This window comes from Mustela lutreola, chromosome 8, assembly GCF_030435805.1.
Source record: "Mustela lutreola isolate mMusLut2 chromosome 8, mMusLut2.pri, whole genome shotgun sequence".
In the NCBI taxonomy this organism is placed as follows: domain Eukaryota; kingdom Metazoa; phylum Chordata; class Mammalia; order Carnivora; family Mustelidae; genus Mustela; species Mustela lutreola.
Window position 1 is genome coordinate 98,547,730 of NC_081297.1, and position 24,280 is coordinate 98,572,009.

General features: G+C 37.0%; 1 protein-coding gene across 10 annotated transcripts in view; it reads right to left on the reverse strand.

Moving 5' to 3' along the window:
- The window catches only part of KLRG1 (killer cell lectin like receptor G1), a 341,170-nt gene that overhangs the window by 154,983 nt on the left and 161,907 nt on the right, over nucleotides 1–24,280 (reverse strand). The window lies entirely within an intron of this gene.

The window sequence follows — 24,280 nt, forward strand, 5'->3', positions numbered from 1 at the left end:
CTTGGGATCGAGTCCCACATTGGCTCTCTGCTCAGCAGGGAGCCTGCTTCCCTCTCTCCCTCTCTCTCTCTCTCTCTCTCTCTCTGCCTGCCTCTCTGCCCACTTGTGATCTCTGTCTGTCAAATAAATAAAATCTTTTAAAAAGAAAGAAAGAAGAAAGGAGAAAGGAAGGAAGGAAGGAAGGAAGGAAGGAAGGAAGGAAGGAAGGAAAGAAGGAAGGAAGATGGATCTAGCATTTCAGGGTATTATTTTGGGAAACATTGTAGACTTGAAATATTTGTATTTCCATTAAATGTTCACCCGTCTCCCTAGTTCCATTATCTCTATCAACAGTGCTTTCCAAGTTCGAGGTCAAAGTTCCAGGTGCCAAAGATAATCAGTATCCTGGATGAAAAGTGAACATATCAGTATGTGGGATGTGAGTTAAATTGCTTTTGTCTGAAATTTCATATTTTGCCTCAATTTTGAGTCATTATATATATAATTAGAAGTTAACTTTCTGCAGAATTAAAAATTATTTCAATGACTTATTTCAACTGCTTAATTACTAAGTTTTTCAAATATACAAAGGAATAGAAGACACCCCCCTTCATAATTTTAACAATTGGCATCATTCTATATTTGCTACACTATTTTCTTTGCTTTAATATTTCAGGATAATTTACAAAGATCATGACATTATGCCCTAGATATAGTACTATGTACCTCTAAAAATTACTGACATTTTTCGGGACATGGTCATGATGCCATTATGACACTTTACAACATTAAAAGTAATTTTCCAAAATTAGATTTTATTTTACAATTAAGTTTCCTCAATCTTTCTAAAAATGTGGTTTACCCATTGCTTTCAGTTATTATGACTCAAGTGTACCCTTTTGTTCCAACTCTCTACAATAGAAATTTTCAACAGAATGCAAAAGTTAACAAAATAGTAAAATGAAAATCCACATACCCATCAACCATGATAAAAACTATGAAATTTTGTCAATTTTGGTCCATTTATTCTCCCCCATTCCAATTTTTTTCTCCAATATTTTTTAACAAGCCATGGGAATCTGTAAATATATTAAAGCTTTAAAGGCCCTTACCCTCAGGGTGCCTGGGTGGCTCGGTCCATTAAGCATCTGTCTTCAGCTCAGGTTATGATTCCAGGGACCTGGGATTAAGCCCTGACATGGGCTCCCTACTCATAGGGAGCCTGCTTCTCCCTTTCCCTCTATCTCCTGCTCTGCCTACTTGTATTTCTCTCTCTCTCTCTCTGTCAAACAAATAAATAAGTAAAAACAAAAATCTTTAACCTCCTTTTATCCCCATGATGTTAATTTATTGAAAAGCATAGGTCAGTTGGGCTGCAAAAGCCCCACTTGCTGGATTTGCCTGATTGCCTCCTCATGGTACATTAAATTGATTAATTTTCATTTCTCCTCTGGCCAACTTCAAGAGTAGTATTTTGGAGTATTTTGCATAGATAGGTCATAGATCCTCTTGGTGCAGCATAAAAGAACAGATTTTTTTTTTCAAAGACTCCATTCATTTGACAGAGAGAGAGAAATCACAAGTAGGCAGAGAGGCAAGCAGAGAAAGAGAGAGGAGGAAGCAGGCTCCCCGCCAAGCAGAGAGCCCAATGCAGGGCTGGATCCCAGGACCCTGGGATCATGACCTGAGCAGAAGGCAGAGACTTTTACACTGAGCCACCCAGATGCCCCAAGAACAGATTTTTTAAATCTGAAATAATCTCCGTTTTTAATTTTTTGAGAAACCTCCATGCTTTTTTTCATTGTTACTGCACCATTTTACATTTCCATCAACAATGTACATAATGACCAGTATCATAAAGCTTCTCCCTATATTTTTGATAGAAATTTTATAATTTCAAGTCTTACATTTAAGTCTTTAATCTATTTTGAATCAATAATTGTGTATGGTATAATATAAGGGTTTAATTTCATTCTTTTGCTTGTGGGTATCCAGTTTTCCTGACCATTCTGTTGAAGACACTATCCTCACTATTTATTTTTGGCACCCTTTTCAAAGACCAACAGAACATATATATAAATGAATTTATTTCTGTGCTTTGATCCATAAAAAAAGAAAAAGCTTTTCCTTTTTTCTTAAGACTGTTTTGAGGTCCTTTATTATTCTATATGAATTTTAAGATTTTTTTCTCTTCCTGGAAAGAATGCCATTACAATTTTGACCGGGACTGCATTGAATCTGGAGATTGCCTTGGGCAGAATGGATACCTTAATGTTGTCTTCCAATCCATGAACATAGGATGCCTTTCCATTTATTTGTGACTACTTTCTTTCATTGATGTTTTGTAAGTGTACAAGTCTTTCATCTTCTTGGGTAAGTGTATTACTAAGTTTTTTACTCTTTTTGTTGCTATTATAAATAGGATTGTTTTCTTCATTTCTTTTTCATACAGTCCATTGTTAGTGTACAGAAACATAGCTGGGTTTGTATGTTGATTTTGTATCCTGCAACTTTATTGTATTGGTTTATTAGTTCTAACAGTTTTTGTGTAGTATGATGTCATTAGAAAGGTTTCTGTATATTATATTATGTCCTCAGCAAATAGTGATAATTTTACTTCTTTTCTGATTTGGGTGACTTATTTTTTTGGTATGCTTTCTATTTTTTTATCTGAGTATCGGTGACACATAATGTGACATTGGTTTCATTTGTACAACATAGGGATCTGACAATTTTATATGTTGTATGCATATATTTTACATTTTATATGTTTTATATGTTATATACTGAGCTCAGTCCAAGTGCAGCTACCATCTGTCACCATATAACATCAATAAAATGTCATTGAATATATTCCTTTTGCTGTGCATTTTACTCCCATGACTTATTCATTCCATAACTGGAAACCTGTGTCGCCCATTTCCTTTCACCCACTTTGTCCATCCCCTCTAGCAATCATCAGTTTGTTCTCTGCATGAAGAAATCTGATTCTGCCTTTTGTTTGTTTATTCATTTTTTGTTTTCCAGATTCCATATATAAGTGAAATTATACAGTAATTTTCTCTGTTTATTTCATTTAGCATAATACCCTCCAGATTCAAACATGTTGTTGTAAATGGCAAGACCTCATCCTTTTTTTTTTATTTCTTTTCAGTATAACAGAACTCATTGTTTATGCACCACACCCTGTGCACCATGCTATACATGCCCTCCTTAACACCCACCACCTGGCTCCCCCAACCTCCCACCCCTCACCCCTTCAAAACCCTCAGTTTGTTTTTCAGAGTCCATAGTCTCTCATGGTTCATCTCCAATTTCATGGTTCATCTTCCAATTTCCCTCAACTCCCTTCTCCTCTCCATCTCCCCATGTCCTCCATGTTATTTGTTATGCTACATAAATAAGTGAAACCATATGATAATTGACTCTCTCTGCTTGACTTATTTCACTCAGCATAATCTCTTCCTGTCCCATCCATTTTGAGACAAAAGTTGAGTATTCATCCTTTCTGATGGAAACATAATACTCCATAGTGTATATGGACCACATCTTCCTTATCCATTCGTCTGTTGAGGGGCATCTTGGTTCTTTCCACAGTTTGGTGACCATGGCCATTGCTGCTATAAACATTGGGGTACAGATGGCCCTTCTTTTCACTTCATCTGCATCTTTGGGGTGAATACCCAGTAGTTCAATTGCAGGGTCATAGAGAAGCTCTATTTTTAATTTCTTAAGGAATCTCCACACTGTCACACTGTTCTCCAAAGTGGCTGCACCAACTTGCATTCCCTCCAACAGTGTAAGAGGGTTCCCCTTTCTCCACATCCTCTCCAACACATGTTGTTTCCTGTCTTGCTAATTTTGGCCATTCTAACTGGTGTAAGGTGGTATCTCAATGTGATTTTAATTTGAATCTCCCTCATGGCTCATGATGATGAACATTTTTTCATGTGTCTGATAGCCATTTGTATGTCTTCATTGGAGGAGTAAGACCTCATCCTTTTTATGCTTGAGTAGATATATATATATATATAGATAGATAGATAGATAGATAGATATAGATATAGATATAGATATATATCACATCTTCTTTGTCCATTCATCAATTTATGGACACTTGTGTTGCTTCCATACCCCATACCTTGATTATTGTAAAAAAATGTTGCAGTAAACACAGTGGTGCATATATCTTTTCAAATTAGTATTTTCATTTTTCTTGGATAAATATCCAGTAGCAGAATTATTGAGTCATATGGTGATTCCATGTTTAATCTTTTGAAAAACCTCCATAATTTTTCACAGTGCTGTACCAATTTACATTCCTACCAATAGTGTACTAGGATTCCTTTTTGTCCACCATCTTTGCTGACATGGGGTATAATATGCTAAATATGTCTCTTAAGTACATGCAGTCTCTAAGGTTGTTCAGTATGTTTCCTTATTGAACTTATGTCTGGATAGTCTATCTATTATTGAAAGTGTGGTACTGAAGTCTCCTGCAATAATTGTATCATTGTCTGTTTCTCCTTTTTGTTCATCATCAACACAGTCAGCAGATACATTGGATTGCCTCCTGTGTGTCAGGCACTCTTCAAAGGCACTTTTTTTTTTTTCACTTTAATGTGTTTCTTCTATCTGACATTTAAATTAGAAACTTTGAAAATCTAAGCTTCTTTCTGTTTTTTTAACCCTAACAACAAACGTGAATTGGCCATCTTTAATCTTTGTATTGCAGAGAAGAGAGTTAAGTATCATTGAGAATGGGGAGGAAAAAGATGATGGACTGGTTTTTTCCTATGCTAGACACTGGGGTAGGCTTTCTTCCCTCTGTAAAGGCTCTCTCCCCTCAACACTTAATGAAGACACATACTGTATGTGCTGCAGGCATGAAACTGGGAAACTCACATGTGAATTTGAGTGCACTCCATGAATAAGTTGGGGGAAAGGAAACCAGGATTATTTTCTATCCCAATTAAATCATGTCAGGATTTAAATCACCAGAAGAACCCGTGAGCATTCTTGTAATTAACTGAAATTAAGGCCTGAAATATTCTGAAATATTTTACCAAATTCCACTTCAACCCAGAGCTAAACTTAACCATGGTTGGGATTTTTTCCATAGCCATGTGTGTGTGTTTTTTCTAAGATTTTATATATTTATTTGAAAGAGAGAGAAATTGAGAGAATGAGTGGGAGGAGGGGCAGAGGGAGAAGCAGACTCCCTGTGGAAATTGATCCCAGGACACTGGGATCATGACCTGAGCCACAGGCAGATGTTTAACCAACTGAGCCACCCAGGTGCCCTATAATTTTTTTTTTTATAATTCCTTTCTCTATCAAGCTGGAAAGTAAAACATCAATTATATTTTTGATTTTCCATATTGAAACAATACCAGGAGAGGTTAAATTTAAAAGAAGGTACTAATTAATACTCTCAACAATTAACAATTGTGGGGCACCTGGATGGCTCAGTTGGCTAAGGGTCTGCCTTCAGTTCGGGTCATGATCTCAGGGTCCTGGGATTGAGCCCCACTTCTGGCTTCTAGCTCAGTGGGGATTCTGCTTCTCCCTCTGCTTCTCCCCACTGCTCGTGCTCTCTCTTTATCTCAAATTAATAAATAAAATATTTTTTAAAATTAATACCTGTTTGAATTAAACATTAAAGAGTGCTGCCAGCTTTGAATATCAATTATCCCAATATTTATATAGGAAGAGTTTGATATAGAGAATGGACCCCACTATATGCCTTGTTTCCATTCAATACATTAATGTTACCTGTTTTTTCTATTTTCTTTTAATAATGGAATATATAACACATTTCTAGAAGTAGATGAGTGTCTTAAAACATTATAAGTTTATCTGATTTTTCTTTCCTGATATTTTAATTTGTGCATCATTCAGAAAAAGATCTCTACATAATAATATGAGGAAGAGTTTATTATTTACTTCATGAAGACATCACAAAAAAGTAATGCAAGTAACTCAGCCAATAATTAAAAGGAATTTCTTTATAAACTCAATGAATTCATAATTATTTATAATAAAACTATTTAATCACACATTGTAATTATGTTATTAATTACCAGTTTGTTCTTCATAAGATGTACAGAAAATCCTTGACTCTCTAAGTTAAAAGAACCAAGTCTGTTTACAACTTGTCTAAATTCAACCTTTTCCATTGCTTACTCACATTCTTTTCTAATACTACTCTGCAGGATTTTTTTTGTTTTTTGTTTGTTTGTTTGTTTTTGTTTTTTTTAAAGATTTTATTTATTTATTTGACAGAGAGAGATCACAAGTAGGCAGAGAGGCAGGCAGAGAGAGAGGAGGAAGCAGGCTCCCTGCGGAGCAGAGAGCCTTATGCGGGACTCAAACCCAGGACCCTGAGATCATGACCTGAGCCGAAGGCAGCGGCTTAACCCACTGAGCCACCCAGGTGCCCCACTACACTGCAGTTTTAACATCAGGGTGCAAATTACTAATTTCAGAACTATTTCTGAGTCTGTTTTAAATTCAGAATTCAGATTTTAATGACAAAGCCTTCACCATTTTCATTACTAAAAGGTTACTTTCCTTCCAATATTCTCTGGGGAAAAAAATCTTCCATAACTTCTCTTTCTATTTCTGTGATGCTTTAATAAATTCTTAACTATTGTTGATCACACCAGACATGGAAATACAAGGATTTATATTACCCTCCTGTGAGGGGCCGCTAGGTGGTTCAGTTGTTAAGCATCTGCCTTCAGCTCAGGTCACGATCCTGGGATCCCGGGATCCTGGGATCGAGTCCCATATCTGGCTCTCTGCTCAGTGCTTCTTCCTCTCCCACTCCCCCTGCTTGTGTTCTCTCTCTGTGTGTGTCAAATAAATACATAAAATCTTTTTTTTTTTTTAATTACCCTCCTGTTAGAGAAAAACTTATTTCCTTTTAAGGGGTCTAAGTTAAAACTTGATCCCTCCAATGGGACAAAAATATGAATGCCATGACACTTCCTTGGTTGTTCTAAGGGCAGGGGGATGGGAAACAGGAGAATTGTTGTTAAATGAGCATAGATTCAGATCTGCAACATGAGAAAGCTTTGGAGATCTATTCCACAGCAATGTGAATATACTTAACACTACTGAACTGTACACTTTTAAATGGTTAAGTTGATGAATTTTATGTTATATGTGTTTTTACCACCATAGAAAAGACATGTATTTGGGGGGAAAAAGTGAGCTCTATGATTATATCTTACAAATTATAGCTCTGTATTTTAATTGAGAATCACCTCTGGCCTGCAGTCTAAATGAAATGGTTTCCATTCATCATATAGATTTTTATATATCTTTACATATTTATAATATATTTATATAAATTTATATTTTTATGTATCATTACATAAATGACATATATAAGAAGTTCCTTATTCTATAATTTTTAACTGAGTACAGCGGGCTTTATAAAATATTTTGTACATATATACATATGTACAATAACTTTGAGCTCTTCTTACATAAGTTGGTTACCATCTTAGTTAAGTGGAAAATCAGACACAGCCTTGAGTGTAAGGAACTTTTACTTATTCTACAACTGAAGTTGTAAAGGGACACATTAGCCTATTAATGTCACCAAATAATGAGAATGACATTAAAGAGACCATGCATTGAATATGTCGGTACAGTTCTAAACTGGGTTAAGATCTAGCAACAGTGTTCTGACTCATGACCATCTTGTCTTATTTTCTCCACATCCCCTCAAAAGGCAGTTTTTCCTTATCCTTCCCTGTGGAGTTGGACATGGCTCCCGTTGCCCTATTGTTCATCTGTACCGTTTTCCCAGATGGCAAAGTTATTGGAGATTCAGAGAGCTTTGAGATTGAAAATTGCCTAGCCAACAAGGTGAGGCCAATCACAAGTAAATAGTACCATAGGTGTTGTCCATTTACCTCAGAGAAAACGGGTCCAGAAAATTAAATGAGTTGCCTAAGGGTTCTCAGCAAGTTAGTGGCAGAGCCAAATTTCCAGGCACCTAGCAGAGTACTTTTTCAATTATGCCAAATTGCTACAACATCAAACATAATTCAATCTTGTGTCCATGGTGCACTACTCCACTAATTCTATTGCTTGATGTATGTATGATGCTAACACTCAGAAGTTCCAAAAACCTGAAGGACAAATACAAATACCTGGAATCACCTTATAACGAATCAGAGGTAAAGACAGGCCTCTAAAAGTCAAACAAGCTATTTACCCCTTATGAGTATCAGTTGTGCCTGGAGGATAAGACTGAGCTATTGAATAAACTTTTTCAACAGTGAAGGGCAGAAGGGAAAAGAGGTTCCTGACTTGACACATCAGCAGTCCTAGAAGGCTAAGGTAAAGATGACTCGGGACAGGTGGGTGACTGCAGGATTGTAAAGGTAGAGGTCATGCTGACTGACTTTTCCTTCTATTCTCACAGGTGGACTTGAGCTTCCGCCCACCATAGTTTCCCGGCCTCACACGCCCACCTGAGAGTTTGAGCTTCTCCTCAGTCCCTGTGCGCCCTCCATGGTGTGGACAAAAGTGTGCTGTTCGTAAGGCCAGAGGCTGAGTTTCCCTGGATTTGGTGAGTTCCTGGCAGTCTTGGCGTCAGGAGGGGCCACTGGAGGGGCGGCAGGTGACAGGAGGCAAAAGTCCCTCTTGGGAGTAAAATATAAAAATAGTCACCATTGTCTAATTTTTTATAATTTCTTGAGTTTTCTCACATACATTTTCTCATGCAATCCTCCCTAGATCCTAGGGAGTAACAGACACATTTTAAGATGTGGAAACAAAGAGAATATTTGAGAGATTTGTGCAAGATTACCCAGAAATAAATGACATAGCTGAGCTTCTGAAACTGCCCAGAAGCTTTGATCTCTTCCCTGACATAACTTCTTTTTTCTCTAGAGAATCAAATCTAAATCTCAATTACTCATGCTTTACAATGATATTAATTAAAAGCGATGTGTTTTACAATTAACCACTTATGGGATTGTCTTATTTATAAAAGAATTAATACAAGATGGGATCGGGAGGGAGACAAACCATAAGAGATTCTTTTTTTTTTTTTTAAGATTTTTATTTATTTATTTGACAGACAAATCACAAGTAGGCAGAGAGGCAGGCAGAGAGAGAGGAGGAATCAGGCTCCCCGCTGAGCAGAGAGCCCAATGCGGGCCTTGATCCCAGGACCCTGTGATCATGACCTGAGCTGAAGGCAGAGGCTTTAACCCCCTGAGCCACCCAGGTTCCCCCATAAGAGATTCTTAATCTCACAAAACAAACTGAGGGTTGTGGGTGGGGGGGTGTGAAGAGGTAGGGATAGGGTGGTTGGGTGATGGACATTGGGGAGGGTATATGCTCTAGTGAGTGCTGTGAAATGTGTAAGACTGATGATTCACAGACCTGTACCCCTGGGGCAAGTAATACATTAAATGTTTATAAAAATATTTTTTAATTATTAAAAATTTTTTTAAAACAAAAAGGAATTAAAAATGGGACATCTGGGGGACTCCATCAGTTAAGCTCCTGCCTTTGGCTCAGATCATGATCCCAGAGTCCTGGGATGGAGCTCGAATCCTGCTCCTTGCTCAGTGGGGAGCCTGCTTCTCCCTCTTCTTCTGGCTGACCCCCTGTTTGTGCTCTTTCTTGCTCTCTCTCTCTGTCAAATACATCAACAAAAGCTTAAAGAAATAAATAAAAAGGAGAAAAGAATTAATAAGTTCCCAAAGTATTAGATAATATGGATCATATCTAAAAGAAAATCATTTTTGGTCAATGGAGTAAGTAAATTTTTTATAAAATTGATATTTACAGGCAAAAGTCCTGTACCGCCCAGCCAGTCTAATTATTTCTATCCCTAAAATTCTTGTGGTCTATGAAATTGAAAGTGATTCACAAATTATCTTCAACTTAAAAAAAAAATGACCTACTACATCTTTGTCAACAATGATGAGTCACAGCCTAACTAAAATTTTCAGTCTCTTCCTTTTTTTTTTTCCTAGAACTGTATTAATTCATAGTGATAATATTTGGTGTATCATGCTGATCTTTATTTTCTTCTTCTTCTTCATCATCATCATCATCATCTTGCAGACACACTATGTACTGGGTCTGTTTTAGGAGCTAGGGAAATAGTGGTAAACAATCATAGTCCTTGTCCTTAGAGAGCTGTCATTTTAGAGAAACTGTAATAAGAGATTACATGTGGCTCAGAAAAATAAAAGATGAAAATTAATATTAGGAGAGAGTACTTTCAAACATGAGGCTTTTGAAGAAAAAGCTATTGGCAGGAAGGGAAACTTCAGAAACAACTTCTCTAGCCTAGTCAGAACTAGATTACTCATATTTTGAAAATATTTAGTATGATGCAGGAAAAATGATATGTTATTAGAATTTGATCATTGTCAAAAAGTTATCCCTGGAAAATTCTATAGCTCTCATAGGCTTATGCATCAATATTTAAGCAGATCAGCTACCTAACCTGCCCATTTGGGAGTTATTACTTATCAATATTGGAGGATAAGTTGATAATATAGAAGTTCCTTCTGGTTTTGTTCTAGTTTCTACTTCTCAAAATTCATTTATATGTCTCACATTTTCTTTAAATATTTGTTTATTCATTTTGAGAGAGAGAGAGCACTCACATACAACAGGAGGGGCAAAGGGAGAAGGAGAGAGAAAATCTCAAGCAGACTCACTGCTGACACGGAGCCCAACACAGGACTCCATCTCACAATCCTGAGATCATGACCTGAGCCAAATCCAAGAGAAGGATGATTAATCAACCACACCACCCAGGTGCCCCATATGTATTAAATTTTAAGACTGTAAGATAAACATATCAAGAATCACTATCCTGTTTCTAGTTATCAAACTGAACATTCTTCAGAATGGAGTATATAATCAAAATTTTTCTCAACCTTGTCTTTTATTGACATGTCAAAATATCTCCCTATAGCATAATAATTTTTACATAAAAGACATGTTTCTCTGACTAGAGTTCTCTATTTGAATTAGAAGGTAGCATAGGAAGTTGACCTGAAAAGTAGAGAATTTTCTTCCCCGGTGCTTAATAGCTTACTTTTTAAAAAAGATTATTTATTTGAAAGAGAGAGAGAGAGCATGGGGAGGAGCAGAGGGAGAGAATTCAAGTGGACTTCACACTGCACACAGCACCCCACAGAGGGCTCAATCTCACAACTTTGAGGTCATGACCTGAGCTGAAATCAAGAGTCTGATGCTTAACCAACAGAGCCACCCAGGCATCCAAAGGAATGGCTTGTTTTTTTTTTATACTCCATATTTATGGTAGCCTGTTCTAAGCAGTTTTTCAGCTTATGTTGATGGAATTCAGTCTACTTTTCAGTATTTTTATGTCTGTCCCATTTTATGTCATTATATAAATTTAATAGTTGCTTCAGTTGCATTACACAGCTTTGTACATTATAGAGGTAAGAAAGGGTTTTGAACTAACTGGAGATTTGGGTTCTTAAAGTTGTGAAAATCCTTAAGTCACCTGCTTTCACCCTATATAGATAATGCATGCTCATTTATGTGACCATTTAGTTCTTCTACTCAAAAACAAAGTAAATAGATAAAGAAGTTTGAAGGGTGTTTATGGTTAGTTTTCTACTGATACAGAGCAACCTTTCCCAAACTTAGTGGTTTAAAACAATAAACAGCTATTATTGTATGCACTTTCTGTGGATTAAGAATCCCAAAGTGACTTATCTGGATGGTACTGCCTTGTGATCTTTCATGTCAGTCCATATGTCAACATGTTAGCTAGTGATTCAATCATCTGAAGGCTTGACTGAGGTTGAAAGTCCACTTCTGAGATGTGTTACTCATATAATTGTCAGGAGGCCTTAATTCCTCACCACACTGGCTCCTCCATAGGGCTGCCTGGGTGTCCCTACACATGGCAGGTGATTTCCTCCAGAACAAGCGATCCAAGAGAAAAGCTAAAGCTGTGATATATTTTATGACACAGCCTTGGAATTTATACACTATCACTTCCACAAAATCTTATTAGTTATAGATGTCAACCCTATTCGTAATGGGAGAAACTACATAAAAGCATGAATACCGTGAAGTAGAGATTTTGGGGGGCAATTTTGGAGGCTGTCTTCATGGTCTGCCCTTTGACTCCCAGTGATTTATGACCCTTCCACAGGTAAAATACACTCACTTTCCTCCCAAATTCCTAGAAGTGTCATTTCTCAATAGCAATAGCTCAAAGTTTGAATTTCATCATTTAAATTAGGTCCAGGTACAGATGACGTTTCTTGGATGTAGTTCCTCAACTGCAATTCCTCCTGATATGAAGACCTTGAACCAAAGTGAACTTAAGTTATTTACCCCCTTGTATGCATCCAGCATACAGTGGTGGAACTGGCACACTAACATTTCTGTTCAAAGGGGGGAAAAAGTCGCATGGGCATAATTGGTCCAAGGCAATTCTAAGATCCAGCCAAAGGTTCAAAGTACTTTGATTAGGATTTGTCTTACTCCAGCTTAGGAAATAAATACCCAGGCCTTTTGGTTCCACTCTACGGATTCTTGGTTCTTTCATTTAAGTCATCCCTATTCAAAAAAAAAGTGGCCCATATTTGTAATTGTGTAGACATTGTTTTATTGAATATAGATCATATATATTAATTTATGTACCTATGTGGTTCTTCTATCCAAGAACAAAGCCATATAGAAATGGAAGGTTAATAGATTGCAATAATTCTACCTAAATTTGTCAGGGTATTAAGTATTCATCAAACACAGAGACAATTTAGATCTCCTTTCTATATTTGATCTAGTTTTACCTATAGATATTATTTCTTTGAAACATTTTCCCAGGTAGGTTTTATATCATTAGAACAACAACAAAAAAAAAAAAAAAAAAAAAAAAAAAAACACTTAAAAATAAACAAACAAAAATTTTAACTTCTCTCTAAGGTACCAACTACTTGAAGGTACTCAAGAAAGGATTAGTGATGGGGGCATCTGAGGGGCACACTCAGTTAAGCATCCAACTCTTGATTTTGCCTTAGGTCATGAGATCCAGTCCCATGTTGGGCTCTGCACTTAGCATAGAATCTGCTTGGGATTTTCTCTGCTTCTCCCTCTGCCTCTCCTGCATACTCTCTCTCTCTCAAATAAATCAATCTTTTTTAAGAAACAAAAAAGGAAAGAAAGAAAGGATTGATGATGAATCTATTTCTCTCAGTTCCCTGGATATTTCAAGAGAAAAACAGGTACAAGCACTGTCTTTGATCTCTCCACTGTTACAGGTGTATAATCTGCTAAGTGTGAAAGATCTTACTGATTTCCCTAAAAATCTGGACCAGCAGGAAGAAGAACAAGCAAGTCATAGCCATCCTTATGTCCTTCATAAAGGAGCCATCTATATTCGCTTACCAAGTTATGATGAATGATAGCTTCCTAAAGGTAAAGTCCCTATTATTTATTAATGTACCATCTTATGAAAGTTTTAGTGTTGATAAAACTAAATATATATAGTTTAGAAATTGTTTAGCCTAACAGTTGGTAAGTCAGAGGTCCAGGTACCTCTGACTAGACCTAACCTCTGTCATTTCATTGAAAGATTTTTGTTATATTTAATTTATTTGCAAAAGGCCACATGTAATAAAATCTTAATAAGCCATAAAATTTATAATTTTACCACTCTCTATATATTTATTGAGTTTGTGTATCTCCATGAAATTAATATAACATTAAGGCTATTAGAGTTACATAGGGACATTTCTAAGGAAAATATATTTCATATATTCTAATCAAGTTTACAAATGTATTGAATCACAATTTTTACAGGTATGGGATTAAAGGTGTTCACTAACTCTAAAATCTGAAAACCACGGCCATGTTCAATGATTTACCCACATGTAGGAAGAGAAGGGCAACCACTGATGGCAGGTACAATAACAAGTTGCTTTCAGTTTTTTATTACATCCAACAATATTACTTAGCAAAAAAAAAAAAAAAAAAAAAGGTAAAATGAGATAGATAGTGTAACCATTTTATACATAGAGCAACCAAGGTTCAGATAACATGTTTCTTGCTGAGATCACTTAGCTGGGAAATGGCATATCCAGAACTGACCAGAGTGCTTTAAAGTTGATTCAGATACTTTAGGGCACAAAATCAGATGAAACACAAGATTCTACTATAAGATAAGGAAGGAAAAAATTTACAGAGTAAGGGGAGAATAATTTTAATTATGGAATCAAGAAACATTCTGTTCTGTATCTTAAAGAACAGAAAGGAAGAGAAAAAGGCACCTGGGTAGCTCAGTCTTTCAAGCATCTGACTTCAGTTTAGGTCATGATCCCAGGGTTGTGGGATGGAGTCCCGCATCAGGTTCCTTGTTCAGCGGGGAGCCTGCTTCTCCTTCTTTCTCTGCTCTTTCACCTGCTCATGTTATGTCTATATCTCAAATAAGTAAATCAAGTCTTTTTGAAGAAAAAAAGAAGGAGAAAAGGCCTCACTAGTGAAAAGAAGTAGTGTGAAGATGGCAGAAAAATCTCCTAATCCAAGGCCATAAATAAATAAATAAATAAATAAATAAACAAACAAACATCAAATGAAGCCACCTCTTACTACACCCCTCAATTTTCCATTAAAACTTACGTTCCAATCCCCAGGTCTATTTATACTTGGCAGCAATTAACCAATCCTTTTTCCTCCCTTTCTCCCATGATTCTGACTGTCCATGTGTCCAAGATATTCTTGAGGTCTACTATTTTTGAATATTAACATCTTTTGAGTTTGGGTTACAAATCAGGGGTTTTATGTGTTAGGTGCATATGTGATGCCTCTTCTCTATGCATCAAATCCTTCATCAATAAATTGAAGGAATTTGACTAAAGGCTCTTCAAGGCCTTTCAAAATACCCAATAAAAATAACAAAATATGATGTACCAGAACAAATTAAGAATTTTGACTGCTTAAAAATTGTTCTGAGACATTGGTAAGGTTAACTATACATCTATAAACCAGCCCTGTAATGAAGAAAAAAATGCTATCAGCTTACTTTTAAAAGACCATAGACTATTTTTCTCAATAATAACACAAATAAATTCCAAAGAGTTTCTCAGTGATGGTAAATACGATTTTGTCAAGTAACTAACATGTTATATAAATGATAGAGAATAAGGAAAAGGAAAATAATCATGAAAGTTACAAAGGAATAAGTCTGAGTTTAAACCATGGAAGTTTGAGGGAGAAGGAAATTTTCTAGAATTTAATAAGGATAGAATTGTAACCATATAATATAACTCAAAAAAAAAAAAAAAAACTTACGAAGTATATAGATATAAATAGCTGAGAATTGAAATAGGCAGATATATTGAATGATAAACAGGTAGATTTAAATGAATCAAGTATATGATGCAATGAAAGAGCTACAAAACTAGAATATTTTGTGGAAGTTCTTAAAAATAATTTGAAGAACATAAAATCCATTCCCATGTCTGTTTGGGAAGGTATCATACAACCTCCAAGGGCTTGATGACATGGAACAATATACCTGGAAAATAAAACTTTAATATTGTCCCTAGCATGAGAGAGAGAAAAGTGGTTCATCCAAAAAAGGGATTAAAATCATGTTAGACAATGATAAAAATAATTAGGGCCTGAAACTACAAAAATTAAGAAGTCATATGAATAGTCATTGAACACTTACAGACCTACTTTCTAGACATATAACAAATGTTGAGAACAAAAATCTTCACTGTTTTGAAGGTCATGTCCTAATGGACACAGGAAGGATGTAAACAAAATTAGCAAGTATATTATATAGTCTATTAACTGATGATAAAGGCTATGGGAAGAATTAAAAGAAAGAATGTAATATCAAGACTAAAGGATGTCAGGGACCGCCTCTGGCCAGGAAAGTCCCCGCCATTACAAGATGGCACTTGGCTCACTGTCAGCAAAATACGCTGCAAGTAAACAACAAACGTTCTGGTGAAGCCCACCTAAAGGAGGACATAGTCATTGGCTGTTTCAAATTTAATCAGCATAGTAACAGGACTCTCATTGGCTCTCCCCATTGCTTGGCCCCTTATTGGTCACCCAGCCGCATATAAGCTAAGGAAGTTGATGAAATAAACGAATGAAGCATTAACACCATACCAGGCTCATTGTCGTTCTTGTGGGCTGAGGGCGACAAATGGTGCCGAAACCTGGGAATTGTTAACGAGTAGTAAACCTTGCAAGGAGTAAAACCGCAGGTAAGAGGGAAGGGACCACGATCAAAGTGGTGGGAATCTTGTTTAAGACCACAAGAAGAAGTGGGGCGGCCATAGAGCCAGAATTTTCTTATCGCTTGTGAAATTAACCTAAGCGCCAGATGGGTTCTGAATTATCAAAATCTAGATTGGAGGGTTCTTTAAAGGACCTTCTCAAAGCCAACAGTGCACCTCTGAAATCAAAAACTGCTAGAGCATTTCTAACTACAGTGGAAACCGTTGCACCTTGGTTTTTGGATGAGGGTTTGTTAAATATTCCGCAATGGGACCATTTAGGAGAGGATCTTAAGAAAAGAGATAAAAGCCAACCATTTTCGCCTGGAACATTAGCTATATGGACTCTGGTTAGAGGATGCCTTGGGGGACATAAGCCAAGATGTGAGTCAGCTATTCAGGAGAGAGCTGAGGCCCTTGAGAGTTACACATAGCACCAGAAAAAATTCAAAAAACATCTATCAATGACTATCTGGGCACTAGACTTGATGATACTAAAGTTAAACCTTAAAAGGTAACCCTACAAACAGATAATTTAAAAACATTAAATGACTTCCAAAAGCTACTAGGAGACATTAATTGGATTAGGCCTTATTTAAAGCTTACAAACCAAGAATTACAACCTTTATTTGAAACACTCAAAGGAAATGCTGATCTCAATTCACCCCGTCATATGTCCAGATAAGCCCAAGCAGCTATGAAGTTAATTCAAAAAAGACTGGAAGCTGCTCATGTTGACAGAATTGATTATTCAAAAATGCTATATTATTGTATTCTCGCTGTGGAACAAGCCCCCACTGCGGTCTTCTGGCAGGAAGGACCCATATCATGGGTCAACCTAGCCTACTCTCCAGGAAAAATTCTGCCATGGTATCCAAACACCATTGCAAAAATTATACTGAAAGGTGTAAAACTCAGTGTCTCAGCATTTGGCAGACAACCTGACATCATCATCACTCCCTATACACAAGACCAATTAACCTGCTTAGCAGCATGTGATGACGATTGGGCTATAACCTTGACCATTAGCAAAGTTCGACAATCATTATCCTACAAGCCCATGGCTTCAATTTAGCTTAACCCATCCACTCATTTACCCTAGGGCAACTCACCACAAACCACTCAATGGTGCTAAATTGGTTTTCACTGATGGATCCAAACATGGGGTGGGTGCTATAGTCACAAAGGAAAAAAAATAAAAAATTGGACCTTCTGATTCAGAGCTCTTCCCCACAGGTCACAGAGCTACTTACTGTTACAAAAGCATTTCAAATGTTTCATCAAGAACCCTTCAACCTTTTATCAGATAGTAGATATGTGGTGCAAGCTGTCTCAATCATTGAAAATGTGGGTTCTATTAATGCCAGGTCTACTATCTCTAAGGCATTACAAGAAATCCAAACATTAGTTTGGGACAGGAAGGCTCCATTTTATAATGGCCACATACAAGCTCATACAACCTTACCAGGCCCCTGACAGAAGGTAATCGGTTAGCAGACTCCTTAACCAGAGGAGAATTTGTCTTTGCCATTGAGGACCCGGTGCAACAGGTGAGACATTATCATAAGCTGTTCCATGTGAATGCTTTAACTCTTTGCCTCAAATTTAACATAACAAAAGCACAGGCACAGGACATAGTAGTCTCCTACAGAAATTGCCTGACCTTACTACCTGCACTTAGGGGTTAATCCTAAGGGTTTGTTACCTAATCATATATGGCAAATGGATGTCACACATGTTTCAGAATTTGGAAAGTTAAGATATGTTCATGTCTCTGTAGATACCCGCTCTGGAATAATTTTCGCCTCAGTGTATATGGGGGGCGGGGAAATCCAGAGATGTTATCGCCCATTGCCTACAGGCTTTCACAGCGTGGGGAAAGCCACACCAGTTAAAGACAGATAATGGTCCAGCCTACACCTCACAACCCTTTAAAGCCTTCCTACAGCAACTTGACATTCACTTGATACATGGAATACCCTATAACCCACAAGGACAGTGTTGTGGAGCGCACACATCTTACAATAAAAAATGCGCTTTATAAACAAAAAGGGGGGATAGGGGACACCTTCAGATTTCCTAAAGATAAGCTCAACACCATTCTCTTTATTTTGAATTTTTTAACATTGGACAAAATGGGTAAATCAGCTGCAGACAGACATGCAAGTGATGCTGCTGCTCCCCCCAAGCCTTTAATCCTTTGGAAGGATATTCTTACAGGACAGTGGAAGGGTCCAGACCCTGTACTAATCTGGAGCAGAGGTTCTGTTTGTGTTTTTCCACAGGACAAGGAAGTACTTATTTGGATTCCTGAGCAGTTAACCCGACAAGCCTCAGACCCTGAAGACAGCGCTAAAGAAGATGCCACTGATACTACTGATATGGGGAGCATTAACACTCCACATCCCACTGATAGTGACCCGTGAATTGTGAGCAATCCTTAAAGCCTGGCCCTACCCTTTGCCAGTTACTAACTCCTCATTAATATTCCCTCTATTTTTCACAACTAATCAAACATTAGAACTGCCTACTGTACACAATTCACCTGACGTCGCATCTTTACAGAATCATACCTTCTATCTGCCAGGAACTTTACTATTACCTTAGACATGAACCAAACATCACCCCCATGTATCCAATTGAGTATAATCACACTGCCGTTAAAGGTTATGTTCCCGTCTTATAGGGTCTTACCCCCAGCCCTTTGTGTTACCCCTATAAAATTCTCTCAATTTAATAAGGCCAGGAATTCCTCCCAACAGCTCTCCCAGTATTTGCAGGGTGCTTGGCCTGACGATTTTCAAAATTTCACACGAATCCCTCTGGCTGAGATAACTCAACTAAATAGTATGCGTGTGCAACCAGCTTCCCTCCCAGAGCTATTTCAAACATTCAGCAATATATTCCAGTTCACCAAACAATGGGCTGGCACAATTGGTCTTCTTGTCCTCCTTCTTATTGGCATTCTGCTTTTATTCAGAAAAGTTCGCCAATGGAGAACACAGCAGCGAGAGCAGAGCCGAGCTATAGTACAAGCCCTTAGGTCAATAGAGGCTGGGACATCTCCCCAGATATGGCTAAGCATGCTAGATCGGTAATCAAAGACGGGTAAGATCAGTAGAGAAGCATACCAACCTAAGACAGGACAGAGATCATCGATATCTTGTGTCTGATGATGGGTAAGGATGTTTTCTGCTACTGACGACCTAAGACAGGGGGAGATGTCGGGGACCGCCTCTGGCCAGGAAAGTCCCCGCCATTACAAGATGGCACTTGGCTCACTGTCAGCAAAATACGCTGCAAGTAAACAACAAACGTTCTGGTGAAGCCCGCCTAAAGGAGGACATAGTCATTGGCTGTTTCAAATTTAATCAGCATAGTAACAGGACTCTCATTGGCTCTCCCCATTGCTTGGCCCCTTATTGGTCACCCAGCCACATATAAGCTAAGGAAGTTGATGAAATAAACGAATGAAGCATTAACACCATACCAGGCTCATTGTCGTTCTTGTGGGCCGAGGGCGACAAAAGGAGTTGCAACTTTCAATAAGGTGCTCAGTGACTATCCTATCAAGAGAGTGAAATCTGAGCAAAGACTTGAGGGAAGACGATAAAATAAGAGACTATCTGGAAGAAGAGTATATCAGTCATAGAAAGCAACATGAATAATAGAAAATAGAAAATACCTGTGGAGTGCTTACTTTGTTTTGGAATACCGATGAGAGGGAGATAGAAGATAGATGGCTTTATTGAGATGTAACTGACATGTAATATATGTTTAATATATATATATATATGTTTAATATAATGCTCTTATTTTTTAGAGGGTTGGAGCAGAGGAAGAGGAAGAGAGAGAATCTCAAGCAGACTGCCCATTGCACATAGAGCCCCACATAGGGCTCAATCTCATGACCCTTAGATCACGGCCTGAGCCAAAGCCAAGAGTCAGACACTTAACCACTAAGCCACCTAGATGTCCCATGATGCACTTATATATATTGCAAAATGATTATCACCACAGCATTAACTAAAATTTCCTTGGCCTTGTAATTTCCATTTCTTTAAGTTTTTGTTTTAATTCCAGTTAGTTAACATACAGTGTTTTATTAGTTTCAGGTGTAGAATTTAGTGATTTCTTTACTTCCATACATCATCTGGTGCTCATCACAAGTGCCTTCCTTGTAACCCATCGCTTACTTCACCCATCTCCTCAACCACCTCCCCTCTGGTAACCCATTAATTTGTTCTCTAGAGTTAAGAGTCTGTTTCTTGGTTTGTCTGTCTGTCTCCTTTTTCCCCTCCTTTGCTTGTTTGTTTTGCTCCTTAAATTCCACATATGAGTGAAATCATCTGGTAGTTGTCTTTCTCTGACTGCCTTAGGAATTTTATTCATCCATTTAAAAAAATGAAATCTTGCCATTTGCAACAACATGGATGGAGATAGAGACTGTAGAGCTAAGTGAAATGAGTCAGCCTATTTCTTTTTTATGTTTATCACCACTTTTCAAATGGAAAAGTAACTCAAGCCATTAAGATGCCACAGCCAGTTTAGATATGGAATGGGGATGGATTCAAATCTGGATGTTTGACTCCAAGATCCATGTTTTTTAACCTCTATACTATTCTGTCTCTCAAAGACTCTAAGGTGAGAGCTTGTCTAGAGCATTCTAAAGGTAAGGGAACCATTGTGGTCAGAACGGAGTGAATCAAGGGAGAGTGAAATCAATGGAATAACTGAGGCCAAATTGTATAGGGCTTTGTAGGTCATTAAAAGAACTTAACTTTTTACTCTGCGTGAGATGGAAAGATGTTTCAGAAGGGATGGGTAAAATGATCTAATATGTTCCTTATAAGATCACCTAAATACTACATTTAGAAGAAAATTAAGTTTTGAGTTTTTATACTTTTTTGCTTGAAATAGCAAAGGTCAAAAATGAATACAAGTATTACAAAGCTAGACTAAGTGGCCCTTTAACAGCCATGAACAGAATGTCCAGGAGAAAGTATTTTGTGATCAGCAGTGAAATAAAATATAAGAGGATATGTTCAGGGATCAACACATTTTGATGAAATCAGATGGGGAAAAGAAACAAAATAATAATAATAATATTTTGTCTTGGGAAATTAAAGGCATTTCAGTAGAGTTTATGAGTTGTGAAATAAAGAAGAATAAAATTTTAATGTAAACACTGTGGAAGGATCAGTAGAGAGTTATGGTGACCTTGAGAATAAGACAATAAGGAAAATATAGTCTTCATCCAATAAATGGAGTTAAAATAACACATTAAGCCATTCTTCATTAACTACAATAGCTGGAGAAGTTGAAGGGTCTTTGACATATGGAGCAGGAAAGAGAAAATAATTTATTTAGATGCACCATCCATTAAGATAAACTTGAATACTAATAATCTGTTTCCATATTCAACCTAAGAGTAAAGACATAATAGAGCAACATCAGTGAGAAACCAAAGGCAATAATAGAGATGACTGCCACTTAGAAGGACATGAGGGAAAGAAGATGTATGATATTTAAAGCAATTACTATTGATGCTTTTTATAGTTGAGAGATATTGAGGAGAAATTCCTGGTAATGGTTTTCCTTATAAATGTTCTTTCACAAAGGCAATTCTGAAATATCAGATGGAGTACTTGGATGGAGAGCCTCAATCAAATTCAATTAAGGATGATTTCTAACAAAAAAGAACCAGAAAGGCTTCATGTTTAGTTCTCTACTCCTTCACTTTGTAAATAATTTCTGTCTCCATCATAGAGCTATACCAAATGGAAATGTCTCTTTGGCATCTTGAATTTTTCATTTCTCCTTCCCAAGAAATAAAGAGAATGAATTCTAATGCTCTAGTCTTGTAATGAGTTTCCAAGCTTCAGTATAGTGCAAAGAGTTGATATTATTAAAATTCTGTTCACCCCATTGGTAATTCAAACAAATGAATACATGTTGCCTAAAGAGAATTTGGCATTTTCTGCTCAATCCTTTTTATGGAGAAAACAATACTCTGATCTTGAGAAGTCACTATTTCTCCCACAAACCATAAATGGATCTCCAAGTTATCTTGTCCTATTATCCATTATCTTGTCTTAGTATCCTGTTATCCATTGAGTCTCCACTCAACATAGAATTATGGTATCTCCAGGAAACATGGAGTTTCTACCTTCAACAAAGACTTCTCTCTGCTCAAAGAATAAGGACTCAACAAGTTATTTCCAAAGTTCTACAACTCTCAGGAGGACAATCTGAGTGGGAATACTAAAAATTTGCTCTTCTGAAGTAAGTCAATCAGAGAAAGACATTTATCATATGATCTCTCTGATATAAGGAATTTGAGAGCCAGGGTGGGGGGTTTGGGGAGTAGGGAAGGAAAAAATGAAACAAGATGGGATCAGGAGGGAGACAAACCATAGAGGACTCTTAATCTCATAAACAAACAGTGTTGCTGGGGCGTGGGGGGTAGGGAGAAGGTGGTTGGGTTATGGACATTGGGGAGGGTATGTGTTATGGTGACTGCTGTGAAACATGTAAGCCTGATGATTCACAGACCTGTACTCCTGGGGCAAATAATACATTATATGTTAATAAAAATAATTTTTTTAAAAAAGAAGAGACTAATAGATCTGATTCTTCCCCTCTGCATAGAAGCAAAGCACACAGCATTGTGAGGTTATTTTTTTTCACTAGCAGCAAGAAATTTGCTTATTTTAATGCAAGAGTATGTAAAATGGAAGTTTGCATTTGAATTACAGTTTCAATAAACAGAATCACTATAAAAAAATTTGCTCTTCTAAATTTTACATTGGCACCATGAAATGAATGGATGCTTTTTCTTTAACTTGATTGTAATTTTCCCTTAATTTTATAGCAGGTTTAGCAGCAGGTCCTCAATTTCACTCATATAATATGTCCGCAAATAATATGCAAAGTTCAGAGGCAATCTCTGAAACAGTATGGGTTTATTTCCCTGAGACCTGGATCTGGTATTGGGTGATGGTAGGGTAAGTACCTTCATTCTCCTCCATTTGCTGTGGGTGAGGGAATGTGGGTTCTTCAGCATTTTCAACTCTAAGAATAATCTTTCTGAAAAGTTCTAAATAATCATCTTAACATCTCATCCTTTCAGGATGAGCCTTTAAAAATGCTTTTATTATTTGGTTTTTATTTATTTGTTTGTTTGTTTATTATTTTATTAGTTATTTTTATGATTGATTTTAGTATTTTTATTAATATTTATATTTAATTGATAAATTTATTGTTTTATTTATTTATTTTTATATAAATCATTTTATTTATTTATTTTATTATTTGGGTTCATTAGTAAAATTGTCTCAGAGATAAGCAATTCTGAAAGAATTATTCCTGAGACTGCCAGAAAACAGATATGGGTACTAAAAGTATCCAAATGCTAGATTGCCTAATGCCATTGGGGGAGACTTCCATAAACAATATTAGAACATGCACATAAACACCCTAAGCTATATAAATTTATTGGTCTGCTTATTAGATCATGATCCTTAAGTATGCTGGTTTATGAGATCACACAACAGTGAGGGAAGTTTAATAACCAAACTGAATCACATTAAAATATTTTTCTTTAAAGTATAGACATGTTGATAAGGGAAAGAGGCAGCATTTAGTGCCTTTTGTATTCCCAACTCAGTTTGCCTATACATTACCTAGTGGACACATGTGCACATACTGATTCTCACTTGAGAAGAGATGTTTCACCTGTTCACTTTCTGTTCTTCACATTTCTATCTTCCCCCAGCTCATCAGGGGTGGCCAAAGTGGGAGTAACAGGCCCTGGTACTATCACAGAGTGGAAGGCAGGGGCCTTCTGCCTATCCAATGACACTGGACTTGGTCTCATTCTTCCTGCCTCCTGCTGAACCTTCCAGCCCTTCTTTGGGGAGCTCACAGTGCCCTACTCTGTGATCCACGGAGAGGTCTTCACACTCAAGACCACTGTCCTCAACTACCTTCCCAAATGCATCTGGGTAAGAAAAATAGGGTGAAGAGAATCA